Genomic DNA, 23,213 nt, shown 5'->3' with positions numbered 1-23,213 from the left:
CCATTTTACGGTCACCCCGTTTTTTTGTCTATTGCCTTCCATGATGTTTCCCCTTTTTTATATCTATGTTCACCATATTCTCTCCTTTGTTATTTTTAAATGTCTTCTATTGTTTGTTCTATGTCTTTCGGCTGAAGAGCAACGCATATGCTGCTGCCAGCAGCATTGAAATACAATAAAGAAAAAAAAAAAAAACTTGTAACCGTAAACGGACTCAAGTGACGAATTTTATGTTTATTGAACGGGCAGCGGCAGACGCTCACGAGTCGAGCACACTGAGCTGATTTCTGATCTCTCCTCAGCGTCCATCGGTTTCAGCTGTGTCGAGTCAGCAGGCGCCGCCCAGACGGACTGCCGTAGCGCGGAACCGCTTCTCGTAAACCGGAGTTCAACGCCTGATTGCACCCATGGGACGGAGATGGGGTCCTGTCTTTGTAGTTCTCGACCTCCACGTCCTCGCCTTCACATTCCCCCTTGAACCCACGACGCCTGGGTGGCAGAGTAGTCATGCAGTCCTGGAAGACCGGAGGAACGACTCCCCACAATGTGGTAGTGGTTGTACTACTACACGACCATTAAAGGATAGTTAATTTCTCATACTGGAGGAAAGTGCGCGCGAGTTTATGTGTGTGTGAGTGTATGCAGCAGAGGGGGAGGGGAGAAGGAATTGTTAAGGAACGTTCTTGCTCGAATACAATAACAACATACCAATAGTTGTACGTTGCAGCAGTTACGCAGAGATGAAGAGATTTGTACAGGACAGACTCGCGTGGAGAGCTGCCATCAACCCAACAAGTCTTTGGAGTGGAGACCGAAACAACAGCTGCTACTACCAATACTAGGAGAAATACTCACAGGGTATCGTCAGGAGTGTGAAGTGTGATGGGACCGACATTGTTTTATGTACACACAAACGGTCTGGAGGACAGGGTGGGATGCTGTTGTTTGCTGGTGATGCTATGGTGTATGGAAGGTGTTGAAGTTGACTGGCTGTAGGGAATACAAGATGACTTACGACAAAATTTCTAGTTGGCGTGATGCATGGCAGCTGCCTCGAAATCTAGAAAAATATGAGTTAATGCGGATGAGTAGCAAAAATAAAACCTTAATGTTCGGATAGAGCATTAGTAGAATGCTGCTTGACACAGTCATGTCTTTTAAATATCTGGTTGTAACACTGAAAAGCGATATGAGATGGAATGAGCATGTAAGCATTGTGGTAAGGAAGGCGAATGTTCGGCTTTCATTCATTGGCAGAATTCGGAGAAAAAAGTGATTCATCTGCAGAGGAGAGTGCGTATAGGACACTAGTGGGACCTTTTCTTGAGTGCTGCTCGAGTGTTTGGGGTCTGTACCAGGTCGGATTAGAGCAGGGGTCTCCAAACTTTTTAGTCCGCAGGCCACAATGACTCCTCCACGAAGTCATAAGGGCCAAGATCTACCTAGTGGGATTAAAGCACCCTAGCACTCCATGATCACCGTAATGTAAGGCGAACGTGATGTCAACGTAGAAGAATATGCCAAAGAACTAACGAGTGCGACAACTAGGGCGGTGAAGGCAGCTGTACCAACCAGGAGGAGAACAGTTCCAACAGGAGCTTAAGGCTGTCAGGACGAGGAGCTGGGAGAAGTACGTACATAGCCAACTGGTTACTGACCCCTGGGGAATTCCATATAAAATAGTACGAGAAAAAATCAAATCACCTATGGTGCTATCTACCGTCAGGGACGGGGACCGGATGATGGAGACCTGGCAGGAAACTGCGGGGGTCCTACTCCGAGCCCTGATGATAGAAAGGAAGATGACTCTGACGAACAACAAAGAATAAGGAGAGAGAACCAACGGGTCTACGAAAACAACCGCGTGGTTTACCCCTTCTCCGAAGAAGAGGTAGGCTCCCAAATCAAGGCTCTTAAAAAAAGGCAAAGCTCCTGGCCCAGACGGCATCACTGCGGAGGTGATACAATACCTCGCCCCCCCAGCTTGTGGCACATGTCACTCAGCTGTACAATGAGTGTTTACGGCTTGAGACATTCCCCTCAATATGGAAGAAGGCGAATGTAGTTATAATCAAAAAAGGCCCAGACAAAGACCCCAAAGAAGCCAAATCGTACAGACCTACATGTCTACTGGACTTGTTGGGCAAGCTTTTTGAGAGGTTGCTAGCAGACAGACTGGCTGCACACCGAGTCCTGTGCAGGATGAGTGACAGACGATTCGGTTTTCGGACAGGACGATCGGCGTCTGACGCAATCGCCCTGGCTGCGGATGTCTGTGACTCTGCCCCACACAAGTACATTGTCGGCATCATGGTGGACATCAGTGGCGCCTTTGACAAACTGTGGTGGCCTTCGCTCTTCTCCTGCTTGCGGGAGAAGGAATGCCCAGAGCCACTGTATGGCTGTCTCAGGAGCTATTGTGAAGAAAGAGAGGTCTGGCTATCAGTCCCTAGCGGCAAAGTCAGCAAGAAAATTACCAAGGGGTGTCCTCAGGGATCCGTCCTGGGGCCACTCTTTTGGGACATAAATATGGAGCCACTCTTAGAAGAACTAAAGAGCAGTGAAGATGTGCTAGAGGTCATAGCCTACGCAGACGACCTCCTCTTGCTGGTCGACGGCCATAGCCGCGAAGAATTAGAGCCAAAAGTAGAGAGAGCTATAGCAATATTGACCACATGGTGTCACAAAACAAAAATGACCATCGCACCTAACAAGTCAAGCTACCTATTACTCAAAGGCCAACTACTAAGAATAAACGGCTTGCCGGTCCTCAGGCGCCGAGAAGCCCCCCGGTACCTTGGTGTCGTCGTCAACGAGAGGTGGAACTACGCATCACACATTGACACGGTAACACAGAGATCACTAACAGTACTAAACAACTTAATCGGAATAGGGCACAAAAGATTCAATCTCCCACCTGATCTAATCAAATTGTATCATAGCAGCATTCTCACATCCATAGTAGGCTCAGGTCAGCGGTCTGGGCACATAGGCTCACGAGGGTCATGCCTGCCATGGCCGTAAGAAGAGTGTGAAAGGTCTCTGTTGGATTCCTTTCATGTTAATTTCTTAAATCTGTTGTCATTTACGGCATAAATTCCTCTTCTAAATTTACTGTGGTGTTTCTATCTGGGCGGAGACTGAGCAGTGAAACGTGTTACTTTTACACATAAACAAGAACGATCTGTCACACTACTACATTTTAAAACACAGTTTTAATTCATGTCAGTCTCATACAGAACCTACATCCGCTTTCTTTTATATACTGTATATGATAAGATACTGTCATCCCCCTTCCCTTCTGTGTGACAGGATGAATGAGCAAACGTATTTCTAGTTGCATGCTTGAGGGTAGCAGACAAGCCTGTCTGCTAGAGAACAGTAGGACCAACGTCGGAACAGGTAGCTACGCTTTCTAAAAGCAAAGTTTCTATCCTTAGTATGGTCCTGTCCGTCCCTTGTCATGTTGGTATAGGAAGCTGCCCCTCTGGCCACTTCCGTTTGTATTTGTGAGCCACCTTCAGGAAGGGGCCAGGTCAGTCTGTCCGTGGCGAGCGTCTGAAGTGGTAAGATCTCCGGCTAAGCGCGTGTCTGCTAAGTCCGTAGGACAATGGATTTCTTAAGTTCAGCCTAATTGAAAATTTAATCACCTTTATTTCAGGTTTAGCTCTAAAATATCTAATGTTATCTTAAATTGCAACGCAGTGTAATTCGAGTGTGAAGTTAAGAATATATTCCGGTAGTGGCTTTGTCACTACTTTATGAGTAAAGTGGAACCATGTGTTGATCAGTAACTCTAACTAGCATCATCAATCTTCAATGCGAATGTGCGTGAGATTATAACGTCTCGTCTTGACAATATTTTTCAATATAGCAACTTTTCATTATGTTCATCCCACGTGGGGTGTACTTTGTGAGACCAGTACCACGTGCTTATACTATTGTTTGACCCATCAGGTTAATAGTAAGACGATAGTAACCAGTTCGAGGTTTTTTTGTAAATTGTTTTTCGATCTAATTTAATTTAATTATCAAAATTATTGTGGAGTTACAGTCTTTGTGTAAACCAAGTTGATCACGTGAAGCATGTGGTGTAATCATCAAAGTAGCCCTCAGCTATTCTTTTCGGGAAGATTTCACAGAGAGTTGGTATGAGTTTAGTATGCCAGTGTGTGGTAATTACATGACGTACAGGATTGTGCTACGAACGTAACTTCTTTGGGTAAAAATTGAATCGGTTGGTTGTGGTTAATTTCCTCTTGCATATGTTTCAACGTTCTTCGTGTGTTATTTTTATGAATGCCGTGTTGTATGCAGTCTCCCAATCTTGGCTCCATATTTGACGTGTTCCGTAAGATTACAAACTCACATTTTCACAGTCCTAAATATGGCACCAGCTTAGCTATGACTCACGTTTAATATGCTGAAATTTCAATGATCAATGTTAAAATAAATTTCCAAATATAAACTGATTTATTTCTTGTTATTTAAATTCATATATATATATATATATATATATATATATATATATATATATACAGTATATATCACAGGTTGTCGTATGACTATTAAAAGATTATAATTAATGTTAGTCTGGTTGTGAATTTGGTAAGCTAGACTGGATACCTGGTGAAACATTTGCGCAGTAATGCAAGGTTAACTTCTCCAGACAGCTCACAGCTTTTAACCCGCTTTTATTGGCTATCAGCACCACTTACACCACAATTAAAGTAACAACGTTACAAGTGCAGCGAAATATGCTCCTACGTTCAGTAGGCGCATATAGAACAACTCCGGGCGGGGCACTTTTAGTACTGATGGGGTTATGTCCATTAGACATAAAAATTAGGGAACAGGCCACCTGGTATTGGATAAAGAAGAATAGAAGAGAAAAAATTGAAGAAATCATGGGGGAATATGTAGGAGATAAACAAAGTATTAAAAGAAGGGGAATTGAATTATGGCAGGAACTTTGGAATAATGACGAGACAGGGCGAAGAACACACGAGCTACTTCCAAACATACAGGAACGCTTAAAACTCACATACATCAAACCCACTAGAGGCTTGGTGCACTTTCTTACTGGGCATGGACCCTACCCGACATATTTGTGTCGGTTCGGGAAAAGGGCAACATGAGCGTGTGACTGTGGAGCAGTGCAGGGCACTCCAGACCATGTGGTGTATAAGTGTCCCCTCTTCGACGACGTTGCACAACAATTTAGGGAACAACTGCCGAATAACGATACACACCACTTGCTCAGGCATGAAAACACTTTTAACGTCCGGAATCACCTAGCAGATGCAATCTCAGGTAAAGTCCTCAAAGAGTACCTAAGAAACAACTAATGAAAAAACACCAGACTTAGACTCTGTACACCCTCCCTGTCCCGCCAGGACATGGACTTGGCCAGCCGCCTCACGGCTCGAACCCGCCATGTTTTCGGATTAGGTTGGGGAGGTAGTACATCATCACCGGATTTGACAACGCACCGATTATGACAGTAGATATAGATTAGTTATAGGTTCAGAACTAGGATAATGAGATTAGTATAGAACTGCAGCGACTAAGTCATCGGCGAGCCCAGTGCCAGGGGCACTCCCACTGGGATTAGCTCAGTGGGAAAGGCCAACAATTAGGTTTGTATCTTCTTCTGGCACACCTGTAACGCTGCAGGTAGAGTAGTCATAGTAACTCGTTATAAGTAGTATCCAAAACTAACAGCAGCTGAAAATTACAATAACACCGAAACAATAGCGTAGTAAATAATAGTAGAATAATCCTCATAGTGGTGAAGCATCACAGTATTAACCTGTAGTGTTAAAAATAATAATAGCTGCAGACTGTACATTGAAACACTTAAAAATAGGACCTACTAATGTATTTAGGTAGTAGGTTAAATTGTATCATAATAATGGTTGAATAAAGAATGTAAGGCTAAAGGAAAGATGAAATCGCAAAAATCTAAGGTTGTGGGAATAGCTAGCACTGAAACGAACAACGATTTTTATTTAATTACATAATTTTGATTGGTGGACGTACCTGACCGAAATTCTGGCGTATTTTATTCTGGCGAATTTCACCGACAAAAAAGTATGTCACTGCACATTCTTCACGAAAGCGTCCTGCAAAGTTAACGGAATCTCAAAATCATTGTTTGCAACACTATTACTGCAAGACGTAACAGAGGTGGAGTATGTCAACGCATTGTTATTTCAAGCGGCGCAACAATAAGTTTGGTTATGTAGTCTTGTAGCGAGTAGCAGAGCCAGAACATACATTTGATAGTTCTGTTGCGTGATTGTGTCTATGTTGCGAGTGTCTCACGAGTTTTTTAGTGTTTTATGCGCTTTACTAGTAGGTGAGACGACGAAGTGTGGGACAATTCAAAGTTTGAATTCGAAGAGAGAAGAAAAATCTGAAAATCGAAATACGTAAAGCCCGACTTGACTATTGTTTCACTGTATTTTTTAGTGGAAGTACGGTGTAATTGTGAGTAGTTTAGTAATTAAAGTACCTTAAAAATAAATTCATTGCATTTTGTTTAGGCGGACTACTCCCTAGTTTCATTAGTAATAAATCATTAGAGGAAGACACAGAGGTAGTTCAGAGGTGGGCTGCCAGATTTCTTACCGGTAGGTTCGATCAACACGCAGGCATTACGGAAATACATCGGAAACTCGAATGGGAATCACTGGTGGTAAGGCGACGTTCTTTTCGAGAAACACTGTTGGGAAAATTTAGAGAACCTGCATGTGAAACTGACTACAGAACGGTTCTACTGGCGTGAACATACTTTCCGCATAAAGACCACGAAGATAAAATACGACACATTAGACCTCATACGGAGGCTTATAAAAATTGCTCTATTTGAACGTGTAACAGGAAAGGAAATGATCAGTAGTTCAGGGCAACCCTCCGCCACTCGCCGTACAGTGGTCTGCGTAGTATGCACGTAGCTTAGATGCACTTCTATGGTACGTAGAGAGTGGAGACTGACAGCGTCATTTTGAGAAATCGTTAAATAGAAAAAAAGCAATCAGTGAAGTCTCGAAATTGCTCAAAGCAACGAAAAGAGAAAATAAAAAAATATCTTATCGATATACGGTATACAGTGCTATATAAACAATTCACAGAAGGTAATATACACAGATATCAGATGATAACGGCAGAGAGGACATCTTAATCAACGGTACTTACATACGAGACATGCCAAACAAAAATAGAAACTGGAACAATCAGCCTTTTATCTCGAACTTTCTGATAAAAGTAAGGGCGTCCTGGGAAGTGTGAGACGTCACGTTTAAAATTCCGAGTGACTGACTTCGTTGAGGTTTCTTTACTGTGTCGGACAGTAGGGTGTGAAAATCATAAAAGGCATTTTTGTTGTAGCCAACCAAGCGTTCTCCAGCAATCGTTATGTTCATCACACGAATGCAACAAAATGTATGAGTTAAATCGCGAGCCATTTTGGCGCCTGTCTGTACTGCATTATGCAGGCCGCCCTGCCTCGCTTGATAACGTTCACCAGCGCTCTACGTAAGACTATTTATTTGGTTGATGTGGGAATTCAGTTTTCATAATGTCACTATCGCCACGTAGTGATTCGAATTAATCTACAGCGTAAACTGCTGTTAGGGCCTCAATACCTGTGTGCCATGCGTGATAGTTTCCTTCAGATGAATAATCCCGGCGAGCTGGCGGCGTACACTCGCATTCGAGAGAACGACAGTTCAAATACCTACCAGACATTCAGATTTGAGATTTCTCTGATTTCCCTAAATCATTTATGGCAAACGAATATTTCGTCCTTAAGGGACGGCATTATGACGGCTGTGACTGTTGATAAATACAAATAAAACAGTTTCTGCGTCAGTCACTTGCGTATTTTGTCACTATGCGTACAGATGGTTGAATGGCTGGTGTTGCTGAAGAGTACAGACGTCTCTTCGGAGTAGCAGACCAAGAGCAGTGAAGGTTATTTTGCGTTTTTGCTAATGATAAAAACTATTTATTTAGAAAAGGCATTTTAGAGGCAAAAAACATGACTTTCTGACGGTGAATTCTATTTATAGGGACGGTATAGTTGTAAAAATTCTGCAACTGCTACCTGGTCTATGTTCTCTCTATTGCACATTACATTTACACTATCACTTCGGTGATGTACATATTACAGATATGATTGTTTACATTGAATAAAAGATAAAAGATTAAATGGTTTGTACGTAAATTTGTTTTTCTGTTCTAAAATATGAATGGTTCCGCACCAGAATACTGACATATGCGGAATTCAGTTATTATTATCATCATCATCATCAGTTATCTGCTATATTAGCAGGTGCTTTGCCTCTCCGTTTTCTGCGATCCATTGCTTCCTTCTTAAGGCTGCTGTATGTTGTACCGTCCATCATGTCATCCAGTATCTGGAATCTCTTCCCTCCTCGCTTCCTTTTCCCTTCTACATAACCTTCTAAAACTGTTTTTATCAGTCCGTCATTCTTTCTTAATATATGCACAATCCAATTTCTTTTTCTTCTCTTTATTACATCTAGTAACTGTCTTTTCTCTCCCACTCTTCTCAGTACCTCTTCATTTTTTTACTCTGTCCATCCAACTTATTCTTTCCATCTTCCTCCATGTCCAGATCTCAAAAGCCTCCAGCCTTTCTCTGTCTTTTTTCCTCATAGTCCATGTTTCAGCACCATATAGAAGGACACTCCATACAATACATTTTATGAGTCTCTTTCTGAGTTCTCTGTCCAGACCGCTGCAGAAAATTCTCCTTTTCTTATAAAACGCCTCTTTTGCCATTGCTATCCTTGTTTTTATTTCTGTGGTGCACTTCCAGTCGGTGTCTAACCTGCTTCCAAGACACTTAAAATTTTGCACCTGTGCTAGTATTTCTCCATTCCGCATAATTTTTATTTCCATATTTCCTCCTAGTGCCAATACTTTTGTTTTATTTGTGTTAATTTTCATTCCATACTTTTTTCCGTTAGTTGAAATGGTGTCCACCAAATCCTGTAATTCTTTTTCCCCTGTGGCTAGAAGGACCATGTCATCAGCAAATTTCAAACACTCTACTCTTCTTCCTCCAATTTCTACTCCTTTGTCATCTAATGAGCATTGGTTTGAATCGGCTGCAGCATTGTAAACAAAAGTAATGATTAAATAGGTAAGAATTGTGCACATGTCAATATTTTGGTGCAGCTCATTTATATTTTTTAAAAATGGAAACATATTTATGTAGAAACAATTTAATCTTTGATCTTTCTGTACAGTATAAGCAAACATACCTGAAACACCTTCAGCATCACGAAGTGACAGTGCAAACTTAATGTGCAGTGGAGAGGACATAGATCAGGTAGCTGTATGCGGACTTTTTTCAACTGAACCGTCCCTGTGAGTACAATTCACTGTCAGACACTCGTGTTTTTTAACCTCTAAAGTACCTTTTAAAAATAGACCATTTTTTATCATTAGCAAGAGACGCAAAATAATCTACACTATCATCGGTCTCCTACTGCGAAAAGACGTCTGTACTCCTCACTAACACCAGTCATATAAATAAACAATTCCCCATCTAAAAGTTATGAGCCGGTCGGTATATTGGCAAAATAAAAACGTCACTGACGGAGAAATCGTATTAGTTGTACTTAAGGCAAATGCCGAGTTGGTTGGTACCTTTGAAAAGAACACAGCCGATATACCTTCGCACCCCTCCGCAATACGAAATTGTGTTCCGTCTCTAACGATTTCGTCCTCGACGGGACGTTAAACTCTAATATATCTTTCCAACTTCTTTTTTCAAATGACTTTCTTGGACCTGCCTTGCAGATGAAGTAAACGAAAAGAGAGAGTCTCCAGACGTTTTGTGGAGACGATTTTTCGACGGCTCTCGGGCACCTCCTGTGCATAAGGAGTCGAGCCAAGAAACCGCACCATACGTCAAGCAGCAACTAATTTTGACCTCGTCCTCGTAAGGAATACGGTTTTCCACATACCCCTGATAGTCTTCTATGGACAACACATGGAAATAAAGAGGGTTGTCTACCAATCTAGGCGCTAGCCGTGTGGTATTTGTCCTGACTGACTGCTCTTCTTTCCGCCTACTTAACCAGGTTTCAAACTTCGATTGACAGTAAGTAGCTACATGTAGCGTCAATGATTTTGTGTAAATCTAGCAGGAGCAGTGTCAATAAACATCAAGTGAAGTAATGGATTTGCGTCTTAACTGAACAGTATGACATCAAAGTTATTATATCCCTTGTGGATGATGAACTGCAACCGTGTTTTAAACTGGCGAGTTAAGTAAAATTTTGACACGATTTATTTTCTGTATCATTAACTAGCTTTCAAGCCACTGCAGGATCACTGGCAGATGAAGGTGTTACAGGAACACTATCTGGACTATGTGCAGCTAAAGACGCTAGGTCGTGGTTTGGCGGAAAAAACGGAAATTTACCAACGAAATGTTCGCGAAACAAAAATTCCAACTTCTTCATCTAGCTCTTAATTTTGAGACATTTAGTTCAAAACAACTCGCACGTTTTTCTATGTGGTTGATGTTATTTTCCTTAATGTCTTTCACGTTACAAAAAAGACGCTTATAGATCTATAGTTTTTATGTCTTGTCTGTTATTTTCATTGGTATCGGTAGTAGACAAACTACAGCATCGTTCCAGTTTAGAAGAAATGAGTTTTTCTGTAAATAATTTTTCGCATCTCTTATGTATTACTTTTTCTTCAGCTTTATTTTTTTTCGATTGAAACACCTTCATCTCTCGAAGCCTTTCCTGTCTCCATACCTCACATAACTTTATACAGGGCGGTTATAAACAGTTTGAAAAGCTTGTAAGATGTTGCCGGGGAGGTTTTACTAAGAAATAATTGTTGAGAAACAAATAGATACGTTTCGCGTTTCCGCATTATTCAACACTGAAGTTAGCTTATCAGGTCGCACTTGCACGCTCTAAAATGTAATAATACACAGACATTTATGGGTCCGTGAAGTGATAAATTTAAGCTAGGTGACCAAAAATTACGTTTCTTCCGTTTGAAGAAACCTACGAAGAACACGTTTAGTGACACTGTTTCTAAATTTGTGCACGCGACGACCTGATTATTCAATGCTAAATAACACGAAAAAGGCGAAACGAATCGAAGTTTTTCTTCGCAATTATTTATCAGAAAAACTACCCTGCACCATCATTACAAACTTTTAAGACTGTTTCTGACCACCCTGTATATCTTATCTGGCACTACTGTCGGAAGTCAATATTTTTTCTACTAAGTACACGTGTTTCTGATTTTAATTTTTCACGGGTTTGCTAAATCACTGGAGGTTAATCCTCGGTTTGTTTCTTCAAAACGGTACGTTTCCTTTCTTGTCTTTATCCATTTCAGCTAGTGCTCTGTCTCTTAATAACCTAGATATTATTGGAGAATTAAGCTCCATGACGCTGGATAACGGGAACTTCAGATGTAATTTAATATGTTTTGAGGAACTCAGGCTATTTTCGAACTAATTTTTCACTCAGCTGTGTTTAGTGGTCACTTTATTTGCAGTCGATTTGGAAGCCTTTTACTGCTTTATCTTTAGGAACTGTGGCACATTTACTGGAATCAAATCTAGTTGCAAGTAAATCTTGTTGCTGTACCACAGCATACTCTTAAGCACTAAATATGGACAGTCGTGTATTTACTACATTATAATATTCTGTGGTACCGCAAGATATACTTTCGTTAACTATGCCTACGTTACAGAAGACAGAAGAATAAAAGGCAGCGTAATAGTCTAAAGTGAACAATAAACACAACTGAGCGGAAAATTATTTTGGAAATAGGCTGTATTCTCCAAAACAAAAAAGCTGTAAGCTTCCATCCCGGAGACTGCTGCAGACTTCTGTGAGTCCATCACGATTCTGCACTAGGCGGAATTTTTAGTTCTGTACTCCATCACAGCCATTTTTCTGGTGTAAATACCCTGACATAAAAACTAGAGAGCCGACTTTACCATGAAGGATCAACAGGTAGATTTTGGTGCTTCAGACACGCTTTGTGCCATTTTGTTAGTAAGAAGAGAGAACTGCACACAGGGTGTGGCTATACATCTAAACACACTACACACAGTGCTATCTCGCGCAGGTGACAAGATAACGTGTGATAACATACATCCTGCCTGCACTTAAGAGGCGTCCGCAGTAGTTACGTAAGCAAGCTTCTGCGGTGTACGAAACGACTGGCTGCTTGAACATAATCGAAAGTCGTGCGTGTCAAGTCGACTCACAGATTGTGCTGTACCAAATCTACCGATAGTATTGGTAGCATTGGTGGAAAAGAAACATAAATGAATGTGTAAGAGAGAAACTGGTAGCCGACGACTTCTTTTTGTTTTTTTATTTGTTTGGGTGTTTGTTTTGTACGTAATTAGAACAGCACATCATTCAATGTTAGTCCATTGTGTATTTTATATCCTTACAGAATATAAATTTCATTTTATAAATAAGAAAAACTGACTGGCAGCATGCCTTCTACGCTTTGATGTACCCAAAGCAATTAATTTTGGTGCAAGTACAGTTTACGTGCACAAACATAAAAGTATATGAACAATTACTGTTGGTATTTTATACTCAGTAGACTGTTCTTCATTATGATCAAAGACAAGAATTTCCTTTTAGTATTAACAAATGTAAAACCTGTTCGTGAATAACGAAAACGTGTTTTATGTAAGTTGGATTAGGTATTGAAGAGATGTTTGATGTATGTTTGTTTTGCCTTTTTTATTTTACCTTTTTGTTGGGAAAATGGGGTTTCCTAGCGTTATTTGGTAAATATATATTGTCTTCTTAGTTTTACTACATCCTCCCTCTGTTTTACGTTAAAACTCGACAGTTTTCAAATAAAACCGAAACTAAACAATGACAATTTCATTTGTGCTATAAATACTGTTTATTTTTAAGTAACAGACAGGAGGACAACTACGTAGAAAAAAAATTTTTCGTACGTTACGTGGCCCTTTATATACCCTCACTCAGTTTCTAGACGGTATACCGCTTCCGGTTTTTAGAGGAATCTAGTAAGACACTGGTCGCATATGTAAAAAAAACGATCGTTATCAGGTAATGCCCAGTAGATATGAAACACACCAAATGTACAGTAAAATCGGGTACAAAAATTACCGTAGTCTACCCTTATTTATGACAGTCTACGGTAGTTTCACAACTCAACTCACAGAACATCAATGAGCTAGGGGGCCAGCAGACAAATATCTGGGGAGAACGGGTGCAATAACCCTCATCGGAATTTTCCGTGACATCCACGCATCTCCCTCTTTCTCTAAAGAGGTCGCAGGAAGTGCCATCGCCGTTCCACTGAGCTGCGCCTCGATTACTAATGACTTCACTATCGATGGGACATTAAATTCTAATTAGCTTCAAATCCTCTCACCCATTGGGAGGGTATCCATCTTTGTCAGCAGAGACGCTTGATCGTTTCTAAAGGCCAACTGTAGAAAGCAGCTGATCTTAGATTAACACAAGCTGCACTCGGATCAAGCTGAATTCTTAAATCTGCATTTGCGAACGTTAATCGCACGTTATTTCGTCGTGAACTGACATTAACTTTCAGTATCGAAGTTTCGTCCGTTCCCTGTGCTAATCCTCTTGAGCACGTCTCTTCATATCTGCCGCAAACTACATCTATTTTAACCTGTTTGCCGAAGTCAAGCCATTGTATCCCTTAACAACTCCCCCTCGCACTGTTGCGAAACTGACAATTCCTTGATGCTTCAGCATCTGTCCTATCAACAGATACCTGCTTTTAATAAAGTTGGGCCATGAATTTATTTTCTGCCCAATTCCACAGTGTCTCTTCATTAGGTATTCCATCTTCCAGTCTGATCTTCAGCTTTTTTCTATAACACCACATTTCAGAAACTGCTATTCTCTTCTTGTCTGAGTTGTATGTCATCCACCGCCCTCTTCCATACACGACTACACTCCATACAGATAACATTAAAAATACTTCTTAACACTTAAATTTATTTTAGATGGTAACGAAATACTCTTTTTCAAAAATTATTTCATTGCTATTGCCGGTCTCCATTTTATATCTTCAGTTATTTTGCAGCGCAAATAACAAAACTCATTTACGACTTTTAGTGTTTAATTTCCTAATCTAATTCCCTCTACATTACCTGATTTAATATTCTGTTGCATTCCATTACCTTTGTTTTTCTGTTGTTGTTCACAGCATAACCTCTTTCCAAGACTGTGTCCATTCTGTCAGCTGCTCTTCCAAGTTCTTTGTGATCCCTGAAAGAACAGCAATGGCAAACCTACAACCTTTTATTTCATCTTAAATATGTTGTATTTAATTCATTATTTGACATAAGCTGCTTGTTGGTAGTAGTTTATTTTACCGGAATAGTTTTTCAGTTTTCAGAAGAGATGGAAGACTGACGGAGCCGTATCAGGTGAATAACGCGTCTGTGGCAACAATTCATACCTTAGTTCGTGTAATTTTGCCCTATCGACGGCACATGTGTGCGGGCGCGCGTCAAGAGTCGCGGCACACATCTTACAGATAATTTTTTCATTTCTAATTCTTCAGTTGAAATGTGATATACTCTTTCAGATGACATCTGACAAGAGTGAGCAATTTCAAGCACTTTCAATCGGCGATCCTCCATGACCATTATGTGCACTTTTGCAATGATTTCTGGAGTGGTGACATATTTTGGTCGACCACTTTACGGATCATCATCTAAGCTCTCCCGACCAAATTTAAATTCATTTGTCCAGTTGGCAACAGTTGAATATGAAGGAGCAGAGTCGCCAGTGTATTCTGGAAATCGGCATGAACGTCCTTTGCTCTCATACTTTTCTTTACGAAGTACTCAACCACTGCTCGAATCTCGATGTTTTCCATCTTCGCAAATCACTACGTGGGAACAACAACAGAGCCACGTCACCGCCACAGCTCTCTTCCAAGAGCACTGACGTGGCACCTGTTTACGGGCAACAGTCCAATGAATATCACATGAACATCTCGTTGCGTTAGCGCTGACCTCTCGTGGTGATTCCGAGAACTTTTCAAGCCACCCTCATAGTTACGGGCGTTGCCCATCGTCGGAGATATATGTATTACAAAGACACATGTTTCTTATAATACGTTATTTACAGTATATGTACGAAGAGTGTTCAGTAAGTAATGCAATACCATTTTCCTGAGAGCAGTTTGGTTTTATTTAGGATCCCAATACACCATATTATTCATCTCTCTTTTTTGGCTACAACATCTTATTTTTCAACATAATCTCCGTTAATTTTGACGGCCTTACGTCACCTTACTGAGAAGGCAGGTTTGTCCACGTGGTATTCTACCGCTCGACGTCGCAGCCAACGTCTTGCTCCATCAGTAACCACCAGTACTTGGAGGGCATCTTTCATTGGGCCAAACAGCTGGAAGTCGGAAAGTGAGAGATCCGGGCTGTGGGTCGTATGAGGAAGAACAGTCCAATGAAGCTTTGTAAGTTCCTGTCGGGTACTCAGACTTGTGTGAGGCCTTTCATTGTGATGGAGAAGTCTTCTTCTCGTTTTGTGACGACGAACACATTTTAGTCGTTTGTTACATTACGAGGCGCGTTTTTTAAGTAAGTACCGTTTTGAAATTTAAAAAAAGACGTCCTAAGATATCTCAATAATTTTATTTTTACATGAAAGCCTGTACCTTAATCTACGCACTGACGCCATTACAGTCTGATTCTTCCTTGTTTACGTTGTGTACTGAGTGTTTAAGGTGCCTCCGATAATCGTGAGTCCCGCCGACTGTGAAGTACGGGTTGTTATAAGATTTCTTAGTGATAAAGGCCTAAAAGCGATCGATACTCATCGTGAGATCTGTGCAGTTTACGGAGAAAACATTATGAGTGATGGAATGGTAAGAAAGTGGGTGAGAGCATTTAAAGATGGCCGCACAAATGTGCATGATGAACAACGGAGTGGGCGTCCTTCGGTCGTTAATGAAAGTTTTGTGCAGGAAGTGGACAATAAGGGGAGAGAAAACAGACGCTTTACGACTTCCTCCTTGCGGGATGACTTTCCTAATGTTTCTCGTAGTGTTTTGTATGGCATTGTGACCGAGCACTTGAATTACCGAAAATTGTGCGCACGTTGGGTACCGAAAATGTTGACCAATGTGCACAAAACCAAACGTTTAGACAGTGCATTGACTTTCCTTGAGTGGTACCACAACGACGGTGATGATTTCTTAAGCCAAATTGTTACGGGCGATGAAACATGGGTGGCCTACGTCACACCAGAATCAAAGCAACAGTCCAAGGAAGTTGAACAAGGGCATCGTTTTGCTGTAAGACAATGCCCGTCCGCATGTGGCGAATCAGACCAAAGATCTCATCACATCTTTTCGATGGGAAACTCGAAATCATCCTCCGTACAGCCCCGATCTTGCGCCCAGTAGCTACTTTCTGTTCATGCGCTTGAAGAAATACCTGGGTGGTCAGCGTCTTCAAGACGATGACGAAGTCAAAACAGTGGTGATACAGTGGTTAACAAGTCAGGCGGCAGACTTCTATGAGGAGGGTATTCAAAAACTGGTTAACGTTATGACAAGTGCCTCAATATTGAAGGAAATCACGTAGAAAAGTAGATTAAGGTACAGGCTTTCATGTAAAAATAAAATTATAAAGATATCTTAACACGTCTTTTTTCAATTTCAAAACGGTACTTACTTAAAAAACACGCGCCGCACCTGAGGATAGCATCATACACTTCAGGTGATGGTCGCCACGACTTTACCGGCTGACGGCACGACTTTGAACTTTTTCTTCAGAGGAGAGGCGGTGTGACCCCACTCCATGGATCGCTGTTTTGTTTGCAGTTCGAAGTGACGAACCCATGTTGTCATCGCCTGTGACGACTTCGACAGAAAATTGTCACGATCATCCTTGTAACACGCTTGCGATTCAGTAGGTATCGTCATTCATTGCAGTTCATGGTGTTCTGTTAGGCGACGATGAAGCCAGCGAGTAGCCCAACTGGTGAACGAGCTTGTAAGCACTAGGAACAGAGACGATCAGCGAGGTGTTTGCATGTGATCAAACGATCATCTCGAATGACATTGCCCGCACGTTCCAACATTGGTGTCACAGCTGTGTGTGTGGTCAGCTGGCACGTGGAGATCACACACGTTTGGACAACCTTGTTGCGATGATGACAGACGCCTCACCCAACGACGCACCGTGCTTTTGTTCACTTGAGAGGTGGCATGAACCCCCTCTCATATTTCTGTCTTACTCTGAGTAATTCGGTTTTCCTCTCTAATTGCATGCGGTGAAAAGTCGCTATTCCTTCACACGCGGACTTCCCACGCAGCGTCTCTCGTCACCCGGGTGGTCCGGTGACAGGCGGGTTCTGGTGATCTTGAAAGGGTTAAGCCGACGGGTGTGAGGGAGTCGAGTGGATGCTTTCCAGACGCCGACATTGTCATAAGAGCGGGGACGACACGCCCACAGGGGTCTGATGGAGCGCCTGGGCTAGAGATTCCGTTACTTCGCAGAAACTTGGTGAAAACACTTTCTGGCGGGCTACCAGAGAGGCATGGGAATGACTTGTGTTCCCAGGCAGTCTTGGCGGGCAAATTCCCGCGTTTTCTGCAAAATCGTAACTGTGATTAGCTTGCTCAGGGCATAGCTCCGTGACGTAGCCAAATCGGCGCAGAAATTGGCGCCAAGTATCTCCATTGGTGGAATAGTACTGCGTCGGCAATAGAGGGGAATTTTCCGCCGGTTTTCGAGTTGCTGATTGGAACGTTTAACCACGGCGACTGTCGTGGGGACAGGAATGTTCTGTGTTCGGCTTGTACGGGTGCTCTTGAGAGGGTCGGCTCTCGCCTTTTGGTCGGAGTGGGTTACAAGACTGAGCTCTCGCTGCTCTGGACAGCCTGCCTTCCGTTGGCTGTCTAATATACTTTTATTTAATTGTAACTGTTTGACGAAGTTGCTGAAGTTCTGACTTCAACGTAACTTTCCGAGTACAGTTGGCAATTGAGCGTTCTGCGTACAAGCGGCCTATGTTGTCCATCTTGAGCAGTTTTGGCTAAAGTTGACTGTACTGGAGTTACTGTGTGACTTCTCTTGTTAAAATCACTCACTGTACCGTCAGTGATTGTGTAGCGAGCCTTCTTCGTCTCCCTCAGAGGCGTATTTGTGTTGCTAGGAAGTCTTTAGTCTGGAACAACCAGACCAGGTGAATTTGTTTCGGGCTATACTCACGACATTATCATCACCACGACGGGACGTCGAAGCAATCAGCCATCGCCTCCGGTGTGCCAGATCGTGTCCTTGCAGTTAAGAAGACAGCTTGCTAATGTACGTCCACAGCACCAGCAAATCAGGGAATTTTGCTAGGTGATAATAAGAGCTCAGCAGAGCGCGCCTGTTCCTCTTTTCTAACTTTGTTCTGTCTTGGGTGTTCATTGTCTGAGTTATCACTACTGTAGCAGCAATTAATGTTGGGTTGGCTGGGTGTTTCTCTTAAGATTTGAGTTGCAAGGAATTGACTCCACATACTACTTGGTCATAAACGTCACAAGCTAGTTTATGGACAACTTCACCTTCACAGCATTTATTTGAGTATCCAATTTGATGTATTGTAAATGTTTCATGTGTTTTGTTTATTATTTTGAGTTTAGTCATAGTAAATCAAATTGTTATTTTGGACAGAACTTTCATTCTGTTAATCAGTATAGCAACCCTTTTATTTCTCACTACGCTAATGAAACTTTCCTTTATCTGATTAATTTCTATCCAATTAAATTATTGCAGGTACCAAACTCTGGGTGTTTCTCTTAAGATTTGAGTTGCAAGGAATTGACTCCACATACTACTTGGTCATAAACGTCACAAGCTAGTTTATGGACAACTTCACCTTCACAGCATTTATTTGAGTATCCAATTTGATGTATTGTAAATGTTTCATGTGTTTTGTTTATTATTTTGAGTTTAGTCATAGTAAATCAAATTGTTATTTTGGACAGAACTTTCATTCTGTTAATCAGTATAGCAACCCTTTTATTTCTCACTACGTTAATGAAACTTTCCTTTATCTGATTAATTTCTATCCAATTAAATTATTGCAGGTGCCAAACTCTTTTCTACTCCACTTGCAGGGTCGATTATAGTCAGTTCGCGTTTCTTCTTAATCCATGTGCAACAGCAAAAGTTGGAGTTAGAAAAAGAGGGGCTTAGAGCATCATTTCCATATGAAGATTCGAGAAGAATTTAGTGCTAAATACACTGCTAGCCCTGGCACCTCGCACACTGCCAGGTCTCCGTAGCCATCCTGCAAGCGCCTATGAATATCTGCATGGCTGGTTTCCCGCCAAACAGCTCTTCTTGGAACGCACCTCTGTTACAGACGCCATTTTGAAGGCTAGGTACAGCGCCGCCACCTATCGGAACTTCTTGAAAGTGTAGCTGCTAAATGGGAATATTTCATGATGTCCCAGATTAAGTTCCGCATTTTTTCGACGAAAATTGACCTAGAAAAAAAGGGTAGCATTACTTATTGAACGCGCGTTGTAATAGTGTTTTGTGTTACGTGATTGTTAAATTCATTGTAAAGTGACTTGCCTTACACGTGATGTTCTCTAGCATGTACCAATGGCCGTATTTCGTAATATACATACAGTAATACGATTTTATGGCTCATGTACAAGTGTTGTCCAGAAAGTAAGCTCCGATCGGTCGCGAAATGGAAACCACAGTGAAAACCGGAAACGTTTTATTCGCAACAGTTAGGTAGACCTTCCACCTACTTCTCTACATAGTCGCCGCTCCAACTTGGAGTGTTGTCGTAATGTTGTACCAACTTTCCAATATCCTCGTCATAGAAAGCAGCCGCCTGCGCTTTCGGCCAGTTATCTGTACTGGTCTGCAGCTCGTTGTCTGTGGAAAAATTTTGTCTTCATAGCCAGCGGTTCTTGTGAGCAGAGATGAGACTCAAGGGGAGCCAATTAAGGACTGTATTGTGGGTGACCAGACACTTCTCATCGGAAACGATGCAGGAGCGTCTTCATTGCCCCTGCAGTGTGCGGCCGAGAAGTGGCATGAAGAAGGAACTGCTCGACAGTTGTGTTATGTGGGTTGCATGACACAGGCGAAATCTCTAACCAGGCCCTCATACTTGGCGGGAGATGCTATTCCCTACGCATCTTCACGTGCTCGCTGTTCACTCAAAACAGAAAAGAGCGACGCGACACGATCGATGGGCACACTAGAGACACTGCCCAACACATCTGTGCAAAGCATGTACCGGATTTTCGCAGTGGTTTCCATTTCGCAACCGATTGGAACTCACTTTCTGGATAAGTCTCGTGTATGTATAGGCAGTCAGCATAAAGAATTTTGAGAAAAATATACGCAGCTGTCATTGGTAATTGCTGTGCCTCTAAAAATAATTCTTTTTGTTATTCTTCATAGAATATACATAATGCTACTTCCAAGGAGGGGTAATAACTGGAGGTGGCGCTACGGACTTACGCTGTACATTGCTTTGAAGCACGCGTCGCCATATTAGTAGCCCCTAAACATTAGCAGACTACTATCTGCAATTGCTTCTTGTTCTTAATTCGTTTCCACGCAGCAATTCGTGTAAATAGTAAATATTACAGTGCTTTCGTGAATAATACAGTGTCAGGAAGGCATTTTCGGATGTTTTCCGAGTCTTATAGGCACATGTGGTGCAGAAGCGAAGTATGTTATGTGAGGAAGCTGCTTTCGTAATCCAGCATTTTGCTTAAAATGACGAAACTGATGTTTCGTCTACGTCCATACCCCGAAAACGCGGAGAACATGTTTTGCTAGTCTGTGCGGTTTACAGTATCTTCTTCTCACAATGTTCAAAAAATCGTTCAAATGGCTCTAAGCCCTATGGAAGTTAACATCTGAGGTCATCAGTCCCCTAGACTTGGAACTACTTAAATCTAACTAACCTAAAGACATCACACACATCCATGCCCGAGGCAGGATTCGAACTTGCGACCGTAGCAGCAGCACGGTTCCGGACTGAAGCGCCTAGAACCGCTCGGTCACAGCGGCCGGCCACAATGTTCAACCAGAGCGCTCTTCGAGATGTGTTGGCAGGAAATCTAAAGTCAAATTACAGATACAAAACCACTGCAGTAAAAGTAGCCAGCGCAACCAAAGCTGATATACATAGAAGGAAATATCGCTTGAACGAGTCCACTTACGAATGAAATGTGATTCCTTTATACTATAGACTATAATCAGGACGACTATTACACCCATAAATGATGCATTTATCATCAAGACAGTTCCAAGAGAAGATAACGTTTGGGGCTACTAACATAGCTTCGGATTTGTGATGTCATGACAACTCCCCGCATTATATCTCTATGGCCACTTCCAAAATGTACTATTTCTTTTTGCAGAACAAAGAAATGTGTTGTCACGAAAGAACACTAGCGAAATTTTTCGTCGAATTTGTTATTTTCTTAGGTTGGTCTGTCCATTGAAAATAACGTCAGGATGTTTCGTTAAATATGTGAAAATTTCTATTTCTTCCAAAATATTTAGTAAACAGTCTTTTTCAACAATATGTTGGACTGTCAGGTGTTGTGTGGTATCACTGGCTGTATGATTTGCTCTTGTAAATGTGTGCTAAAGGAAGATAGATTTATGCGAGTTAGATTCAGAAGTTCTTTAAATCTTGTTTTGAAAATATTCCAGTTTGTCCTCATAGTTATTGCATTTTAACTTACAAACACCTAATCGTGCAAATTTACAGGATTGTTCTACGTTACGGTAAAATAAACAACGACCAGCAAGCAACTAACTTCAAACAATTAATTTCTACAAGCCGCACAGAACCAAATGCACAAGATGTTTTCATTTCATCGCCCTAAACGTTAATTCTCTTTCTGAATTTCTGCTTGGGTATTTTTACTGCTTGCTCATTGTAGAGGTTGCATAAAGTTTGGTGATAGGCTACGACCCTGTCTCACTTCCTTCTCAGCTACTGCTCACGTTCCATATGCTTCGACTCTTATAGATGCAGTGTGGTTTGTGTACAAGCTATCGGTTTAAAAAATAGATGTTGCAGGTGCCTAGCAAACCACTTTGACAGTAAAGCAGACTTCTTTCGAAGCCCCGTGGATAGCAGACTATCATGTATGGTGCTGGTGATTTGGCAGCGGTCCTCCTTTCGTATCCTGCCAGCGCCTCCATTGTAACCGGTCGTGCCAGTACTCGTTGCAGCTGGGCGACAAGGAAGCCGACAAACAGCTGTTCCGGCATCAACTTCCCGGCCGGTCCCCACTTGGCCAGGAAGCTCGGTCCGTTTTATCCGCCTCATTCCAGTGAAAGCACGCCGGCTGTGACACTAGCTCGACGTACCGTCAACTCTAAATCTAAAATATCTCTCATGGGTAGGGTGACCATACGTCCCGATTAATCGGGACTGTCCCGTTTTTTGAGGCTCAAAAATTTGTCCTGACTTTTTTTTAAAAAAAAAACAAGCAATTTGTCCCGATTTTCAAGGATTACTTTCAGACGTTTATAAAGTGGTTAAAATATTTCCTGAGTGTCGATTTTATAAACTATCAATTGAAACTGACATTCCGTACGTTGGTACCCCCTGATAATGTAAAGCTTAAGCACTGTAATTGTTGCGTAGTCTTATTTTCTTTGCTTTTGCTTGCCATTGTTGTCAGCACTCAGTATAACTTTCGTGAAGTGCTAGCACGTCGTGGCGATGCCGAAACGAAAATCAAAGTTTTCGGAAGAGCTTCAGAGGAAATTTCCTTGCTTCACTGCTACAGACAATGGCCGGCCGCGGTGGTCTAGCGGTTCTAGGCGCTCAGTCCGGAGCCGCGCGACTGCTACGGTCGCATGTTCGAATCCTGCCTCGGGCATGGATGTGTGTGATGTCCTTAGGTTAGTTAGGTTTAAGTAGTTCTAAGTTCTAGGAGACTGATGACCATAGATGTTAAGTCCCATAGTGCTCAGAGCCATTTGAACCATTTGAACAGACAATGACTGTTCAGCAAAATGTAACGTATGTAACTGTGCTGTATCCGTGTCTCATGGTGGTGCTGCAGATCTCAAGCATCATATGGAATCAGAGAAACACAGGAAGAATCTTCGATCGGCAGGTTCCTCGCAAAAAATG

Source organism: Schistocerca nitens, chromosome 4 (assembly GCF_023898315.1).
Source record: "Schistocerca nitens isolate TAMUIC-IGC-003100 chromosome 4, iqSchNite1.1, whole genome shotgun sequence".
NCBI classification, from domain to species: domain Eukaryota; kingdom Metazoa; phylum Arthropoda; class Insecta; order Orthoptera; family Acrididae; genus Schistocerca; species Schistocerca nitens.
The sequence above is the reverse complement of the archived record's forward strand: the minus strand, read 5'-3'. Positions refer to the sequence as shown.